Below are 18609 nucleotides of genomic sequence, written 5' to 3'. Positions count from 1 at the left end.
CTATCAGTCCTAAGGTTTGTGCTGATGTTAATGCTGGTAAGCTTTTCCTGAATTTCAAAAGAGAGGAGGGTATAATGAAGCATGTCTGACCTCTCCTTCTCATCATGGTCTGAACTAGTTTTTCAGGTTAATTTTGGAATGACCTTGGCCTAGAAGAGGGGTCTATTCAGAGAGTCAGGAGGACTTGGAATTTTATTTTTTGCTTACACTAGAAAGGCATAATCTACACAAACTAACTCAAGAAGAAAGAGAAAATCTGAATAAACCTATTTATTAACAAGTAAAGATATGGAATTTGCAATTATAACAATTTTCATATGGAAAGCTGAGGTACTGATAGCTTTACTCGTGAGTTCCACCACCATCACCCCCAATCTTTCACAAACTCTCCCAAAAATTAGAAAAGAAAGGCACATTTCCCAGATCCTTCTATGAAGCTAGTATTATCCTAATACCAAAACTAGAAAAAGACACCATAAGAAAACTACAGGCCAGTATCTCTTATGAACATAGATGAATGAATCCTCAACAAAACATTAGCAAACCAAATCCAGCAACATTTAAAAAATAATTATATACCATGAGTAGTGGGATTTACCTCAGGAATTTAAGGTTAACTTAACATGTAAATCAATCAAAGTAATGTAAATACTAAAGAAATAACGAAAATAATATTATCATCTCAAAAGATGCAGAAAAAGCATTTGAAAAAATCTAGCACTCTTTTACGATTTAAAAAAAAAACTCAAAAACTAAGAATAGAACAGAACTTCTTCAATGTGATAAAGAGCATCTAAGAGAAGCCCACAGCTAAAAACATATTTAATGATAAAAGACTAAAACCATTTCTCTTAAGATCGGGAACAAAATATGAATGTCTAAGCCCACTACTACTAATATTGTACTGGAAGTTCTAATCAGGGAAATTAGGTAAGAAAAAGAAAGAAAATACATCCAGACTAAAAAGGAAAAGCCAAACTATATCTATTCGCAGATGACATGATCTAATATATAGAAAATCCTATGGAATACATATACAAAAAAAAATAGAATAAATAAGTTCAGCAATTTTGCAAGATTGATATACAAAAAAATTGTCTATACACTAGCAATAAGAAAATACAAATATGAAATTAAGAAAACAATTACTTTTTCAATCACATCCAGAAAAATAAAATATTTGGGAATAAATTTAACAAAAGTGGCATAAACTTGTACAATGAAAACTACAAAACGTTGTTGAAAACAAGTAAGAAATAAATGAATAGAAAGACACCCAATGTTCATGGATTGAAATATTTACTATTGTTAAATGGCAATACCCTCCAAATTAATTCATAGATTAAATACAATTCCTATAAAAATCCTAGCTGCCTTTTTTCAGAAATTGACAAATTGATTCTAAGATTCTAAAATTTCAGTAATTGACAAAGCAATTATTGACACAATTGCCAAAAATCAATCAGTAAATTGAAAAATAAGCTCATATGGGCTTTTTGATTGATTTTTGACAAGTGCGTCAAGACAATTCAACAGGGGTAAGAGTCTTTTTGGTAACAGTATTGGAATAACTGGATAGCCACATGCGAAAAAAAAAAAAAACAACTAAATTGGATATGTATCCCACACTATATATAAAAATTAAATAGATCAAAGGCCTGAACATAGGTGCTAAAATTATAAAACTCTTAGAAAAAAACATGAACATAAATTTTCATGACCTTGAATAAGGGAATGGCTTCTTAGTGAACATAAATTTTCATGACCTTGAATTAGGGAATGGCTTCAGATGTAACACTAAAATTACAGTAAAAGAAAAAAACATTAAATTATTATCAAAATGTAAAATGCACCTCAAAGGGCACTACCAAGGCAAAGCACAAGTATTAAGAAAATGGAAGACAACCCACAAAATAGAAGAAAACATTTGCAAATCATATATCTGATAAGTATATAGTACCCAGAATAAAGAACTCTTACAACCCAATAATAAAAAGAGAAATAAACTCCTTTTAAATGGGCAAATAATTTTTATAGACATTTCTATGAAAACATATAAATGGCCAAAAGGTACTTGAAAAGATGGTCAACATCATTAGACATTAGGAAAATGCAAATCAAAGTTATAGTGAGATACCACTTCATACCAGTATGATGGCTATAGTCAAAAAGTAATAATACTACAAGTGTTGTGTTATAATACATCAGATATTGGCAGGGATGTGGAGAAAGTGGAACGGTTGTGTGTCACTGGAAGTAATGTAAAATAGTACAGCCATTTTAGAAAGCAGTTTAAGCCCATTCCTCAAAAAGTTAAACAGAGTTACCATATGACCCAGAAATTACATTCCTAGGTGTAGCCCCAAGAGAAATGAAAACATATGTTCAAACAAAAGCATGTATATAATGTTCACAGCAGCATTATTCATAATAGCCAAAAAGGGGAGATAATCTAAATCTCCATCAAAAAATGAAGTTCTGACACACACTACAACATGGATCAACTTTGAAAACATTATGCTAATGAAAAAAGCCTACCAAAAAAAGACAATACAGGATCATACATTGTATGATTTCATTTATATGAAATATCCAGAATAGTCAAAACCATAGAAACAGAAAGTAGATTAGGTTGCTGGGGTTTGGGGGTAGAGGAGATGGGTACTATTAATGGATTTGGGTTTCTTTTGGGGTTGATGTCTTGGAATTGGAAAGTTGTACAGTCATGAATATATCAAAAACCACTGCATTAAACACTGTTTTTAAAAAGGTAGATTTTTTGCTGTACTCAAAGAAAATCTCAATAATACTGTTCTTTAACAAGGGATTCCATCCCAGCACTTTGGGAGGCCAAGGCTGGAGGATCACTTGAGCCCAGGAGTTTGAGACCAGCCTCAGCAACACAGTGAGATTCCATTTCTATTTATTATTTTTAAAAATAGGGATTCTAAATAATAAGTAAAGAAGAAATAGTAGAATTAAAATCTTGCCATTTTGCAACTCAAATAATGGATCTAGTCAATGGTCATCATTGGCTGATAAAATCCAGATAAAAAACTGATGGAGAATTTCATAACAAAGATCAGAGTTGCAATATCTAAACCCACTAATTAAGCCTAATGTAACAAAATAACTAGATTTTACTGAAACAAAATAAATATTTTAGAGGAATATCTTGGATAACACTACAGGAGTACAATCAGCAAAATCAAGACTGGGAAATCATTCAGGACAAATGACACAGATCAAATAAGAGGCATATCAAACAGATCCAACATACAGACTTTGTATAGATCCTGATTCTAACCAGCCAAATGCTTATATGTATATGTGTGTATATATGAAAATCAGGGACATTTGAAAACTGATAGGGTTTGGCTCTGTGTTCCCACCCAAATCTCATGTCAAACTGTAATAATCCCCAAGTCTCAGGGAAGGGGCCTGGTGGGAGGTGATTGAATCATAGGGGCAGTTTTCCCCTTGCTGTTTGTTATGTTTGCGTGATTGTTAGTGAGTTCTCGTGATATCTGGTTGTTTGAAAATGTGTAGCATTTCCCACTTCACTCCCTCTCACTCTCCTGCTTCACCATGGCAAGACATACTTGCTTCCCCTTTGTCTTCCATCATGATTTTAAGTTTTCTGAGGCTTTCCCAGTCATGTGGACCTCTTAATCAATTAACTCTCTTTCCCTTATAAATTACCCAGTCTCGCATAGTTCTTTATAGCAAAGTGAGAACAAACTAGTACAAAAAAACAACTAGATACTTGATATTATTAAAAAAAATATTGTTAATTTTTCAGTGTCCCAATAGTAATATAATTATGTTCTTATAAGAAAATCTTTATCTTTTGGAAATACATCCTAAAATATTTATTGATAAAATTACACAGCATTGGGGATTGATTTCATAATAATACATGGGAAGGCAGGATGGCTATGAGTTAATCACTGTTGCAACAGGTAATGGGTAGGCATACAGGTGTTTAATGTATTATTTTATTTTTGTACATGTTAAAATTCTCCATTAAAAATGTTTTGGCCAGGCGTGGTGGCTCACGCCTGTAATCCCAGCATTTTGAGGGGACTAGGTGGGTAGATCACAAGTGCAGGAGTTTGAGACCAGCCTGGCCAATATGGTGAAACCACATCTCTACTAAAAAATGCAAAAATTAGCCAGGTGTGGTGGCAGGTGCCTGTAGTCTTAGCTACTCAGGAGGCTGAGGCAGGATAATTGCTTGAACCTGGGAGGCAGAGGTTGCAGTGAACTGAGATCACACCACTACACTCCAGCCTGAGTGACAGAGCAACACTCTGTCTCAAAAAAAAAAAAAAAAAAAACAGGCCGGGCGCGGTGGCTCACGCCTGTAATCCCAGCACTTTGGGAGGCCAAGGCAGGTGGATCACGAGGTCAAGAGATCGAGACCACCCTGGTCAACATGGTGAAACCCCGTCTCTACTAAAAATACAAAAATTAGCTGGGCATGGTGGTGTGTGCCTGTAATCCCAGCTACTCAGGAGGCTGAGGCCAGAGAATTGCCTGAACCCAGGAGGCGGAGGTTGCGGTGAGCTGAGATCGCACCATTGCACTCCAGGCTGGGTAACAAGAGCGAAACTCTGTCTCAAAAAAAAAAAAAAAAAAAAAAACCCGTTTTAAGAAAAATTTGCTAAGCATCTTTTTTCAGACTATGCACTCTGTGGTAAGTGCTTTCATGATACTATTATTCACTGTTTTATTCTCAGCAACTGGCGCGGTACATAGACACTAGCAGGCAATGAGTATGTATAAGTGAATGAATCAATCATTTTCTTTAATCCTCCAACAGCCCTAATTGGTAGACCTGAGACTCCTGTGTTGCAAATGGGGACATCTGAGGCTCAGAATTTGCCCAACATTGTCCTGCTTTTATGGGGCAGGCTCTTTTCATGATGCCTCAAATATGCGTATTTAAAGTTTATTTGTTTTTATCTGGGAGGAGGTAGAGACTGGCTGATGTTCTCATTTGCATATTTTGTTAGCCATTCTGTAAGGACATGGATGTTCACATGCTGAGGACACATAGGGTCTCAAATCAAGTGTATCTGAGGGTACAGTGGCACTGGCCACAAAGTAGAAGACCCAACTGCTTTTTATTCTTTTCTTAAAGTTAAACCTAAGTTCACTGTATTGATTCTCCTGCCTACTATCAACCCAAATCACTCATGGTGAGAACACTGTACATACAGTATTTGGCCACCTTGTGCCTCTTGGTGTTTATAAGGTTGAAAAGAAGGAAAGGATGTCAAAAATCCATGATACTGACTGGCAGCTTAAAATAAAAACTACCATTGATTCACTTGTCTCCAACTGGCACCTGTAAAGCTTTCTCAAAGCCATTAACCTCTTATTCACCTTCTCTAGGTCCACTTTCTGCTGTTGTTGCTTCACGCTCTCAAACTCACCTAAGAAAATATCTCAAAATTGTGTCTTTTCAAGGCTGACTCATACACACACACACACACACAAGCTCATGGCTGTCTCTGATAATGCACCTGCTTTGATCAGAAAAGTAATGAAAGCATTATAATACGAGACAATTTTTCTTACTGGACAGAACTGCTTTTTGGTATCAATTTCATAAAAGTAAATAAAAACCTAGATTTGTTTTTCCTTCCATATGTCCAAAAATCTACATTAGTCCTTTTTTAACACAGAAAAAAATACACTATTTTCAGCATTAACATTGCCTTCTTTTTTGGAGCATTCTTCTATGAGTTTTCTTTCATTCTATTAAATTTAAAAAGAAAGCTCATTTAGATTTATTTACAGAGTAGGTCATACTAAATTCAATTTCTGGTCATGCCATGTGAGGATATACAAAATAAAACCAAGCAAATGTAAACAGAATTGGAAACCTAAACTCAATCCACCACCATGTCTCCTCCTCAGCACCTTCCTACCAGGCGCCTCCCCATTAACAGTCTTCTCTTACAGTATTGTCTGAGCATGGTGAGGCTCCTACATGGAGGCATTCCCTCCAGTAGCTTTCCAAGTGCTGCAGCCCAGTCCACTGAGGAAGGCTTGCTGTAAAGCGTGAGTTCCACTGGCCAAACAGGCAGGCAAGAGAACTCCCTTTCTCCCAGGTCTGTCCTGCACTTGACATGTTCTGACAGCATGGGCCACAGCCAGATGAAACACCAATGGCACAGGTCCAGATCATCTGCAGGGTCCCAGGGTGCTCTATTTCAGAGCATTCATAAACTGGACACATTTAAACGCTGAACCTTACAAAACAAAAACAATGTGTCCTCTTATTCGTGCTGAATTATCAGTGGCAACTAGCAAAAGAGGGAAAGGGTAGGATTCTGAAAACTTGTTTCTAAGCTGCCTCTTCCCATTTGCATGACCTTGGGCAGGTGGAGTCTTCATCTATAGAAGGAGATTATAAACCCACCTTGAGGATAAAATAACAAATGTAAAAGTCTTTTAAAAACATAAAGCACAAGACACGTGTAAAACTGTATTCCAAAAGTAAAAGATTGATATAACAGTATTTCTACCTTCCCCCACTTCCTTCCTCCATTCCCTCCCCCTCTCTTACTCCCACCAACTGGTACAATCACATTAAAGTTGTACTCATTCCCTCTGGATCTGTATTTAGTGTGACTGCCACTCTCTGGAAACTCCAGGGATCTCTGCAATTCACACAGCTCATCTCCAAGCAGAGAGCTGCTCAGAAGGCTGAGTGATTTAGTGAGCCAAACAGCCAGAAAGCTGCTTCTTTGTAAAAAGCAAAAAATCGCACACGATAGCTTTTCAAACAGAAACAGGAAAAATGTGGATTTTGCCACAAGAGGGGCTCCAAACCCTGCTGTAAATACTCTATCATATCTCCAACTGAGCCAGGTTGTATGGAATCATGCACATACAGAAGTCTGTGATGGGAAAGCTATGTTGCCCAGGGGAGGGAGTTTTGGAGAATTTGGGCCCAGGCCAAATTATTAGTGCTCCCTTCTCTACCTCCCCACTGTATTCACCCTCTCCCATAGCCCACTTGCATCCACCTTCATTTTAGCACATTTCACAAATCATTATGATATTCTCTACAATTCTAATTCCCCACAAGTCTGATCATTGCTTACTCTAGACTCTAAGCTCCACTGTGGAAAGGACCATGTATTATCCTCTTACAGCCACAGCCCCTTATGCTAAGTGCTGCCCATAATCTAGTAAAAAGATACTTTTATCTGGAAGAATTAACAAAAGCTATTAACTGCTTTTGTCAATGAGCTAGCAGAATGATCTAGATCAGGCATGGCAAAATTAAATACTTCCAGTGACCAAACAAGTCAAACATCTGAGCTGGTTGGGGATGGTGGCAAACTGTCCCCGCTTGTCTAAGAGGCAGAGGCTACTCAGCACTGGAATCCTTTTTAGGAACACAGGCCCAGTAGAGATGTATCGTTTGGTGTTCCCAGGAGAACCTGGAAACCCTGATCCTTATGTGGGATATCTCAAGTTTAGTTAGAATTGATCCAGCATTATGTGGTTCAAACAAAGATGTGCCTCTGGGCCAGGTACATCTGATGAGCTACCCATTCTGTGACCTGAGCCAGACTCTGACCAATTCCAGTTCCACAACACATATTTTAAACCAGAGTCGCTAACATGAACACAAATGGAATCTAGTCACAATAACAGTAGTGTCACTCTCTGAAGTCTGAACTATAAATGCCAAAAAAGGGAGAAGGAGGAAATGTGAACCACAGCATTTTCTAAAGCTGGCCAGTGGTGTCCCTTAATATAATTCCAAACTAATCCTTTGAGATCAACACTTTTCTTCCCTTAGTCATATGTCCCAACTGCCCAGTGGATTTAACAATCAGAAGTATCTAACTTCCATCTTTCTCACCACACTGTAAGGCTCATTCTCGTCTTCCTTTGATAAATAATGGATGTTTGAGAAAATAAAAGATAGAATGGCAACTCTTACCCTTGAGGTGGAGATGCCTTCATCCTGCCCGGTGGGACGTCCATCATCATCCAAGAAGCTCTGCCCTTCTCGGCACACTGGAATGTGTGGTGCACATAGGCATTTGGTGACCAAAAAGAAGGGAAGAATCCTGTTCTCTGGTGATACAGGCCAAAGCAATCACTGGAAAATCACTCTCACCTGCAGAAAAAACCATCAGCCAAGCTGTAACTGCAAGGAAGAAATACACCCAAGACATTCTAGCTCAGGATCAGCACTCTGGGCACTTCGCTGATGAAACTATCCAATTCTCAGCAGGTGGGAGGTGGTCTCTTCCCCTTGTGGAACCATTACTGGCATTGGACACACACTAGGTTTAAGAATCGTCAGTACTCAATAGTAGTGAAAGTCTTAGGACTCCTATACTGACAGAGGCCACTAAAACATCTAAAGATAAAACCAGGCACTAGGATTAGGGCTGCAGTTACTCTCAGATGGTTTCTTATAGAAGTGTTATTCTCCCAGCTAATTCATCAAGGATATACTTGTAAGCTTCTAAATGAATGCATTTTAATGCATTTCAAAATCCTACTTCTGGGTGGTACTGCTATAATAGAATTAACATCGCTGCTGTAATTTGAAATCAATAATTTCAAAACCTAGCCAAATTCAATTTTGCTTTATTTGCCCATAGTCACATTTCACAGATCAGAAACGACTCAGGTGCAAACACAGTTTCTGTGTGTGGTTATGTGTATAAAGTATGTGTTGGGGGGATGTTTTAAGGTTCTGTAACAACAAATAAAAAGCCACATTTAAGTTTCTCTCTCTGAATAAACTTTAAAAAGCAAAAAATTCCAGTTTCCACCCAGGTAAGCCTTGCCTCATGCTGATGGATTCATGTAGACTGGTACAAGCTTCTAAGCATCCATCCATTGATTTTCATGTTTTCCAATCAACACCAGGTCCAAAAGAGGGAGGGGAAAAAAGAAGAAAATATTGATTCTGAGCAAAAATCATGAAATAAGTGCCTCTGGCTAGGTCAGTCATTAAACAAACATTTGCTGTGGTTTAAGATCTGCTAGGCATCATCTTAAGAGATTGGGATTATAAACTAGATACAGTGCCTGCCCTCATTTAACCAAGAGCTCTCAGGCCAAAAACCAAATAAACAAGTAAATAGCATCCTAACAACATCAAGGGGCAAGGAAAGGAGAATGAAACAGGAACACAGTTTCCAAGTCATCCCAACAACAGCAGAGCAATCCTTCAGCACATCTGGACTTTGCTAAGGGGTAAATTCCTACGTCCCCGCAGAGATGATACTGAAGAAAGATTCAGAAGTAAAATGCAGCTCCACCCAAACTGAACTTCTAAGTGGAACACTTAGCAGAGGAGACAGAGAAATCTCAACAGGGATAAGTAATTCAGGTACTAAACTCCTCCATCCTCCTCCCTTTCCTCTTCCTCCTCCTTTTCCTCCTCCTCTTCCTTTCTCCCTCCTCTTTCTTCAAGGCCTCTCAGTAGCATGTCACTGGGTCAGCCTCAGTTCTTTGCATTCCAATGAAACGCAGAACTGCTGCTGCACCTGGATAAAAGGATATAGCAGACACATAGTTTTCCTTTCCCAATCAGATGCCTTTCCAACTGTAGCACATTTTAAGAGAAGGTAGGATTAATCTGGCTGAGAGGTAATTAACTGCAAATAGCTTTGATGTCACTATATTAGTTACACACACACACACACACACACACACACACACACACACACACACAAACAATATTTAGGCTATGCAGCATTTCTAAGAATCCCCAAGCAGTGCCGAGAAGTTCATTGCACTGGCTTGCTGCAGGAAGATCAGGGCTGGCCCAGGGACAGACTGGGTTAGCCAAGTATATCCTTTTTCTAGCACTGGTACCTAGTAGGCCTTTCATCTATGTCTAATGAACAAAGGACATCCCAGGCTGTCCCTCTCTCTCTCCCTCCCCACAAAACTCAGAATTCCTGTGCCTTGCCACATTTTCTATCATGATTCCTATCCAAAAAACTGCATTTTCAGACAAGATGTAACACCAGACAATCTCTCTTATTATGAATTTATGTAAATTAGCACCCCTCTAAGACCATTCACATTCTAAGTGTGACTTCTCAACATAAAATTATAACTAGCATCGTCTGAGACCCACAAGAAGTCAAGTACCGTTTTAATTTTATATACATCTCTTCTGTCCTCAGCCACCGTTAGTATTATTCCCATTTTATAGATGGGACATTGAAGTTCAGAAATGTGATCTGTCCAAACTCTGACACCTAAGGTGTACCACAGCCAGAAGATAAACTCAGGTAGATCTGCCTGAGTTCAATCAGTGTGGAAAATCAAGATCCCTCTTAGTTGGGGAAGGTCAAGCAGGGATGGGGGATAGAAGGCAGAACATGATCCAAGCCAGCAGGCATTGGGAAAGAAAAATGCGTACGTTCAACATATTCTCCCATTCCTGCCTGATAATCTCAGCCAGTTTTTCCATTTCTTTATGTTGCTACCAGCCCGGTCAGTGTTGGCCTGTTCAAAAGAAGAGAGCATTGTTTGTGACTTAGCACCGAATAGGTTTCTGATTTTGCTGAGTGATTCAGCCCAATCCTGGAAAACATATGAAGCTCACTCAAGTATTGCCACCCTCTGCAGAGTTCCCTCCTTTCTTCACAATAACCCTCTGCATCATCCTTATACTTCCCTCCAGGCCGGCTGCGTTTCCTGGTGGGTTGACTACAGCATTCAGAAATGAACAAACAACTGCCTCCCTTGTTGAACGGGAAAAGGTAATGACTAAGTGGCATATTGGGCTCTTTCATCTTCCAGACACCTGACACCCAATCTTGGAACAGAACCCAAGGAAAAGCAAATGGACAGCAGACAGTCCACATGAGTGAGAATGACTCCCTGCCACCTTCTCCCAGGTCTCAGAATCATAGGAATAAGGTTGCCTAAGGAATAAAACTACAAAATCAGTGCCTGATAGAGCAAAGGAGATACTCCAAGTGAAAGCGCACCATAGGTCTGGGTCCTCCGTACTTGCACAGAATCCTGTGTGGCCCCATCACTGTCCTGCCCACAATCTTCTGAAATGTTTTCACATCAGTGCCACTCACTAGACTGAGAAAGTCTTTAGTCAGGGACACTGTCCTAATATCAATCTTTATATTAATTATTCCTGTCACAGAGTAGTGCATAACACGTTTTTTTGAACCAATTCCTCTTCCCTGAGCCAGCAAGACTAAAGAGTAAATTCATGAAAAGAATCAATATGGATAATGAAAAGCAGTTGGTCAGCAGCAGAAGCAGAGAAGGAAAGTGTGAAAGACAGAGAATGGTTCCAAAGACCCATTTGAGCGGTGATGAAAACAGAAGAGTCTCATCCTGAAGACTCAGCATATCCAACCCAAATGGTGGGACATCTCAAGAGTGGGATTTTGAGTTTCCAGACCTCAGAGTTTCAGGTATCCTTGTAATCCCCAAAGACTTCCCTTTGTTCGGACTCCAGGCTCCCTGAGGTACCTCCTACTGATCTGGGTTCCCACACAGGAGCAAATAGCTATGTGGCCAACACAAGTGTCTATTCCGTCTGCTAGTTCCGTCTAGGACTATACTGGAACTTAGTAAGGCAGAAAGAGGTGTATTTATGCAGTTTCTTGTGAGTTTCAATGCAAGTCAACTGCCTACAGTTTGATCAGCTCTAGGACACCTGAGAGTGAAATTCTGAAGTTGCAAGGCTAAGAGAGAGCTGGCCCTGACCTGTGATAATGTTACCTGGGATATGGGACCTGTGAGTGCCCTCCTGGCAGCCAGCTGGCTTATCTGGAGATATCCTGACCTTGAAAACTTCTATGGCAAGATGTCTCAGCCTTGGCACTATAGACACTGTGGGGCCAGGCAATTCTTCCTTGTGGGAGCTGTCCCATGCACTGTAGGGTGTTTAGCAGCACCCCTAGCCTCCACCTACTAGATACCAGTTGCACACCACCCACCCCTCACAATGCTGTGACAACCAAAAATGTCTCCAGATACTGCCAATATCCCTCGGAGATATTAACCATCCACACTTGAGAACCAGTGCTCTACAAGCAGAGTAAAAGAACCTCAGACACCTGCTTGGGAGCTGGAAGGTCAGAAAGCTTGGACTGACAAATTGTACTAATACTTCATCTGCTGACAGGAGCTGGGGATACCCTCCCAACACTTGTTCCTTTAGAATTCGGTCATGGCATTTCTAATGTCATACAATCAAAACTCTAAAAATGAAGAAAGAGAAAAGCAAGTTTAACCTTTCGTAGAATTTCAAACCATGCTTCATGCAATTTGAGTCTAAAGGTTAGTGAGTCTGTCTTAAATTTTCTAACATTTTGAGTGTCAGAATGATATACTGTGCACATGCACTAATCTAGTTTCAGATCTATAGCCTGCTGCAGCTTTCTCCAGGTACTGCTACTCCTGAATACACCCACTCCTGACCAGAGCTCTGACCTTGTGGAGACTAACTGATGTCCCAGGAAAAAAAAATGCAAATTCATTTCAGTTTGTTAGTCTTCCTAACATTCATCAACCACAGACCTACTTTTAATAAAATCCGAGAGCAATAAAATTATATGAATAATAACAGAAGGTGAAATCCAACCCTACCTCTATCTGGCTTAACTATTGAAAATTGTCACCCAGTGTTTTGCTTAAATAAAATTAAAATATCATAATCAGACTGCCATAATTGGATTTAGTGTGCTAGAAAAAAAAATTGTACTGATATTTAAATCCTATAATCCAAAGCAATAAGAATCCAACATCTTCCAGTTGATTCAGACAGGCATTACTAAGAATATCCCTCCACTACCCACTCTGTCCAAATGATCAAATTTCAAGAAGTACCTTAAGTTAATATGGCAAATCCTTGAATTAACATTATTTTTAAAAATCTGTCTCAAAAAGAAAATGAAAACGTCTCAGGTTCTAATACATTCAGGGACAAACCAGTAAGTGCTTTCTAAAGCAAAGTCTCTAAATTATTTTTGAAAGGTTACTATAAATTGTATTTCTCTTGGTCATTCAAAGTGAGTAAATACCATACCAACTGCAGAAATCCCAAAGACTTGATGCGTGGGTAACTAAACACCACCTTCCTTTCCTCTGGTTCTATGTTTCTACACAAACTCCCCCTGGGGAATGGAAGGGAGGCAGCAGGGACACAGCTGTGTCACCTCAGCAAGAATATCTAGAGAATGGAAAGCAGAGCCAGGCAGACCAGGAGCTTCCCTGGGGAAGGGTGTGCACCTCATAGAAGGAGGTGCCATACAGCCACTGAGTGTTGACAGGGCTGTAGGGTTACTCTGAGTGGCCCATGCAATTGTTCCTGGCCCCCGGAAAGAACTGCCCTGGCTCCATCCACCGTGTAATCACCTCCCTACAGCATGACTAGCTGGAGACAGAGGCTAGGGCTGTCCCATTTGAATGTATCAAACAACTGCACTAACACAAGCATATAAAGACGAACTGAAAGCAAGCAGCTTTGGAGTGAGCAGGAAAGTATACAATTGCAGAAGTGAAAACTTCTTAAAAGAAACCTTTCTGGAGGACATGGTAGCCATGTGTATCACAAAATTCCAGGGTTTCACATTTTGGAACGTGTTCTGAAGAAAAAAATCAGACGAGCATTCAAAGATGCATGTACAAGGTTGTTCAATGCATCATTAATTATTTGTAAGAGTGAAATGTCAAAGGCAACCTGCACATCCATCAATAGGGGAATGATTAAACAGACTGGAGGTAGCCATGCAATGAATACTCTGCAGCGATTAAAAATGCTGAAATAGTAAAAGTTACCGAAGTTACAGCTGCCTTATACTAAGTCTGGCCCATACTGTTTAGATGTCTAGATCCATTTAATCCTCACAACCCTCAGACAAGTAGTGTTTTTATTACATTCATTTTGCAGATGGGGAAACTGGTAAATAGAGAAGTTAACTGATTTTGTGGAATCAAGAGCTATTAAGTGACAACTCCACAATCTGAACCCAAACAATTATGCTTCAAAGCCATTCTCTCAGCTACAGCAGCTCTGCTGCCTGTAAATCCATTAAAAAGGCACAAAATGCTGAGTACGAAACAGAAATAATTATGGTGTAATTATTTCTAATTACACCATAGGTAGGTAGGATGCATGATCCTACCTTCGTAAAATTTGTCTAACTTTTTAGAGTAAATGAGACTATATATCAAAATATTAAATTCATTGTCCCTGGATGATGGAATTTGGAGTGATCTTGCTTTCTACTCTCTACCTCCCAACACGGTGTGCATTTCTAACTTTAAATAAATAGGTATTATAAAATATTTATGAAAATAGTTATTTCTGCATAGAAAAATAAAAGGTCATAAGCAGCCCCAGTAAGCCTTTGGGCAGAGGAGAAAGGGAATGAGATAGACATCCAATGAATTTATAGATTAACATAAGAAAGGATTCCTATTCCCCAGCCAAAGCACTCCACTATCCCAAGCTGCTGTTCACTCATAGCTGCGTTATGACGGGCAGTATCCTAGGAACTACCAAGGACAAAAGATAACATGGATCTTGCCCTCAAAACTTACAGGAGCTGAGGACAACAAAAAGGAGGTAGGTAAATAGGTAAATAAATAACCACAATGCAAGCTGCAGTAGTATGTCAGGCATGGGAAAAGGTACAGAGAAAGTTCTGGGGAAGTTCAGAAGAGGTACAGTCCCTCGAGATAAGGAAGTGGGGACAGCTATACAAATAGGTAGCATTTGGAGTTAATCCTTGAAGGGCGGGTCAGGTATGAACAAGTAAAGGAGCCAGGTAAGGGTAAGAAGGCTCTTCTACAAAGAGAGGAAAGAGCACACACAAAAGTTAGGTGGCAGGAAAGTTCACAGTATGGACAGAAAGCAGAAAATGGTAGACTTGGGCTATAGGAGGTAGCCTATAACCTAGAGCTATCGATACAGATTATTTCTTTTAAACTATAAAGAACTCTGCCCGTACTATCCACACCTTTGTGAACTAGGAATACCGAAGAGAGAGATGTCTCTGGGAGAGGAGAAAAGATTAATTGCCTGTGGCCATACAGAGAATCTGCTTCTACAAAAGGACCACAGCCCAGGCCTCCTGAAAGTTTTAGCCACAAGGAACCAGTCAGAGACTATAAAGACCTCTTGGAGTTACTGCTCTTCCTAGAATATCTTTAAAAAAAAAAAAAAGTAGGCACTTCCACTGGGGGTGCCAATCCACCAGGAATCCCAGTGATCTGAAATGGCAAGCAGTGAATTCCAGTAGTGCCAACTGCCATGCAGACAACAACAGAAACATTAGCAACATTTCATTACTTCATCCCACTCTTCTTTTTTATTCCATTTAATCTGTTCACCTAAGAGTCAGAGTAGGGGTCTGTGTTGAAATTCAGGAGGTACTAGAATTTAGACAGAAAACAAAACGCTTATTTTCACCAGTTTCTAACTAAAATTTTAGCAATTCCTTCCATTAAAAATGCAGGCATTGGCTCGGGGTAGCGTGTATTACCAGTGCCAGTGACTTCACGCCAATAGAAGTATGAATAATTTCATATTCTATCAGAGTTGTTGCAGATATCTCAAAATATCACTTATACTCATTATTACTTTGGAATCACAGTAGTTATAGATCTACTGCTAGACTTTATTTAATGAATTAATAAGCACATATATTGCTAACTCATAAATAGCTTTTACTATTTTGATAATTGTACTTCAACACAACTGGATTCCTTTATACCCTGTAGCTTTCATCGGCATTTAAATGTGCTATTCTGAAAAGGGGTCCACAGGATTTCTCAGACTCCCAAAGGGGTCTATGGCAAAAGGAAGGATTAAGAATCCTCTAGCTAGAGATCCTGTTAAAATGTGCATCACATCATGTTACTCCTATGTTCAACCCTCCAGTGACTTCCATCCTACTCAGAGTCAAAATGCCCACCACTCTCCCTCCCCTAACTTCATGTGTCTGGTCATACCTCCGACTCCTCTCACCCTCTGTCACTCCCATCTGGCATCCTGGTCTCCCTGCTAATGCTTAGCATGCCAAGTGAGGCACATCCTAACCCAGGGCCTCTGCAGTGGCTGGATTGCTCTTTTTCCTCTGCCTGGAATACTCTTTTTCTAGGTGATGGCACGGCTTGCCTCCTCCCTTCCCTTGAGTCTTCACCCAAATGATATCTTCTCAACAAAACCTTCCTTGGTTACCCTATCTAAAATATCAATAACCCCCTAAAACTTTGATCCCCTTCCTTGCTTTATTTTTAATCCTAGGATTTATCACTCTATAAAATATACTTAGATATGTATTTTTTAATTTCATTATCTTATTTACTATTTGCTTCTCCACTTTAATATGAGCTCCAGGAGTGCAGGGATTTGTGTCTCTTATACCACACTGCATTCGCAGTCCCTAGAACCTCACCTGACACATGATAAATTCTTAAAAATTTATTTGCTGAATTAATTAATGAATTAATGAGTTGGTTGACATTTGCCAATAGCTTAGCTACTAGCTGCTTCCATTCTGTGTCAAATTTTAAAGTCTTTCTTGCCCACTGCATTAACTAGGAGAAAAGAAAAATCACAACAAATGTGCTTTGGAAATTGTGGTCACGACAGAAGACAAGTAGCCTATTTATCAACCACTGCAGATGGCAGATACATTTTTTTCCTTAATTAAGAGATTTTTTATTAAAGATAAGTTGGATAAGTTCTAACATACACACATATGCAAGTTATTGGTTGGATCAAATTATATCATTAAAAAAACCAAAAAGTAAATGGAAAAATTGGGGATATGTCATAACATCTATAGAAGCACGCTAACCCAGACTGCAACAGAAGTGATGCTTAATAAGATCATCATACAGATTCTACCTGGCTAACACTAAAAGGAAATGGGTGGTGCACATACTCATAAGTACATGCATGTGGCAAATCACCACATTAACACTCATTGACTCAACCTATGGTTGTTAAAATGTAAAACTACCCATCTTAAGGCATGGCTGCTTACATATTACACTAGCAAAAATGCATTTAACACTGGTAAAGATCTAAAGGGGCAGGGCTGCCTGCATAAATGTATAAAAAGCCCTTTATCTCATCCTCAAAGCTGGAAGCCTTTCTTTTCATAAAAACCACCAGTTTTAGAATAATCTATCAACCAACGTTAAGACTAGACTTTCTGTAGTTCTTATCAAATATAAGTCAAGGACAAATAAAGTACTATTTTATATCAAATACATCCTAATATAGACATACTCAAGTCACTCACATTAACACACACACACACACACACACACACACACACACACACGTATATATATTAAAGTCTCCCCATCTCATATTCCTCTCTGTTAACACAGCTTCTAGAAATTATTTTCTACATTCTTCCTTCCTTTTATTCTACAATTCTTGACCTAATACCCTACTTTTAGGAGTTTTTGCTATGGGCATCTCCAGGTGACCAAACTCAAAGGACACTTCCCAATCTGCTTATCTGCATTGGACTGGCCTGGGCATAGCATTTGTCCTACCGGCCTCCCCTGCTTCTGCAATCCACTAACATCATTTGCTGTGTTCTCTCCCATTTGTCTGACTACTCACGTTTATTTATCTATGAAACTCTGTGTCTTCTTCCCAAATCTTAAATCTGGGGTCACAAAATATTAATATAATGCCTGCAGGAGCAAGGCAGGGGCCCAGAATGAGAGAAGGACGACACCCGGCCACTGTAGCAACTAGAGAGCACCGGTCCTGACGGAAGAGGGGACTGGCCAACTGTTGTCCCTCATCTTTGGGTATCAGGAGGCCAGATCACCCAATTTGTCAAGAATACCTACAAATTTTATTTTTATAAAAAATCTCCCCAATTTTTTAAATGTTAGCAACTATGGTTCTTCCGGTTTTAATATCATCAACCAAACTGAAGACACCTGCAGCCTAGACACAATCTGCAGGCCTCGTTCGTGTCATCTCCCACCCTGCCTCACCCACTGCCACGGCCTCCTCCATGTGCCTCTGCTCTTCTCCTTCACCAGTGTCAGCTGACAGTGGAGCTCAGATGTGCTTCTACAGCCCAGTCTCCCTCTTACACTCCAGACCCATATAGCTGCCTACCAGACGTGTCCATCTGAATGTCCCATTGGGGACTTAAAATAAGCACATCCACACCTTCCCTTCATCCTCTATTCCCTTCACACCTGCTTACGCAGGCCAGACACCTGGAGATCATCCCAGGCCCCTACATTTCCCTGGGCACACAGGCCTGCTGGCAGCCAGCCAACATCAAGGGTGAGCAAATACACATCCCCATTGCCTCTCAGATCTATTTTCTTTTCCTATCCCTCCTGCCTCTGTTTTAATCCAGATACTCAGTGTTTTTCCACTCATTCACCACAATAGACAAGTAACTGTCCCCCTGCCTTAGGCCTATTTCCATTCCCTACCCCCAAATGCTTCCTTCATACTGAAGTTACCTTTAACATGCACATTGGATGTTATACCCCACTCGCCGCCCTTAAAGTCCCCACATGGCTCTTCTGGCCTTCAGGGTAAACTCTGGATCCAGAATGCTTGAGTTGTTA

General features: G+C 39.7%; 1 protein-coding gene across 2 annotated transcripts in view; it reads right to left on the bottom strand.

Annotated features, from left to right (window-relative positions):
* The window catches only part of KCNS3 (potassium voltage-gated channel modifier subfamily S member 3), a 52611-nt gene that overhangs the window by 5759 nt on the left and 28243 nt on the right, over positions 1 to 18609 (bottom strand). For both annotated transcript variants that reach the window (XM_074394375.1, XM_003935223.4), the window contains exon 2: positions 7973 to 8152. The gene's annotated coding sequence lies outside the window, so the exon portion shown is untranslated. The remainder of the gene's footprint in view (positions 1 to 7972; positions 8153 to 18609) is intronic.

The sequence above is a fragment of the Saimiri boliviensis genome, chromosome 1, assembly GCF_048565385.1.
Source record: "Saimiri boliviensis isolate mSaiBol1 chromosome 1, mSaiBol1.pri, whole genome shotgun sequence".
In the NCBI taxonomy this organism is placed as follows: Eukaryota; Metazoa; Chordata; class Mammalia; order Primates; family Cebidae; genus Saimiri; species Saimiri boliviensis.
This window is presented reverse-complemented; position numbering and strand designations above follow the sequence as displayed.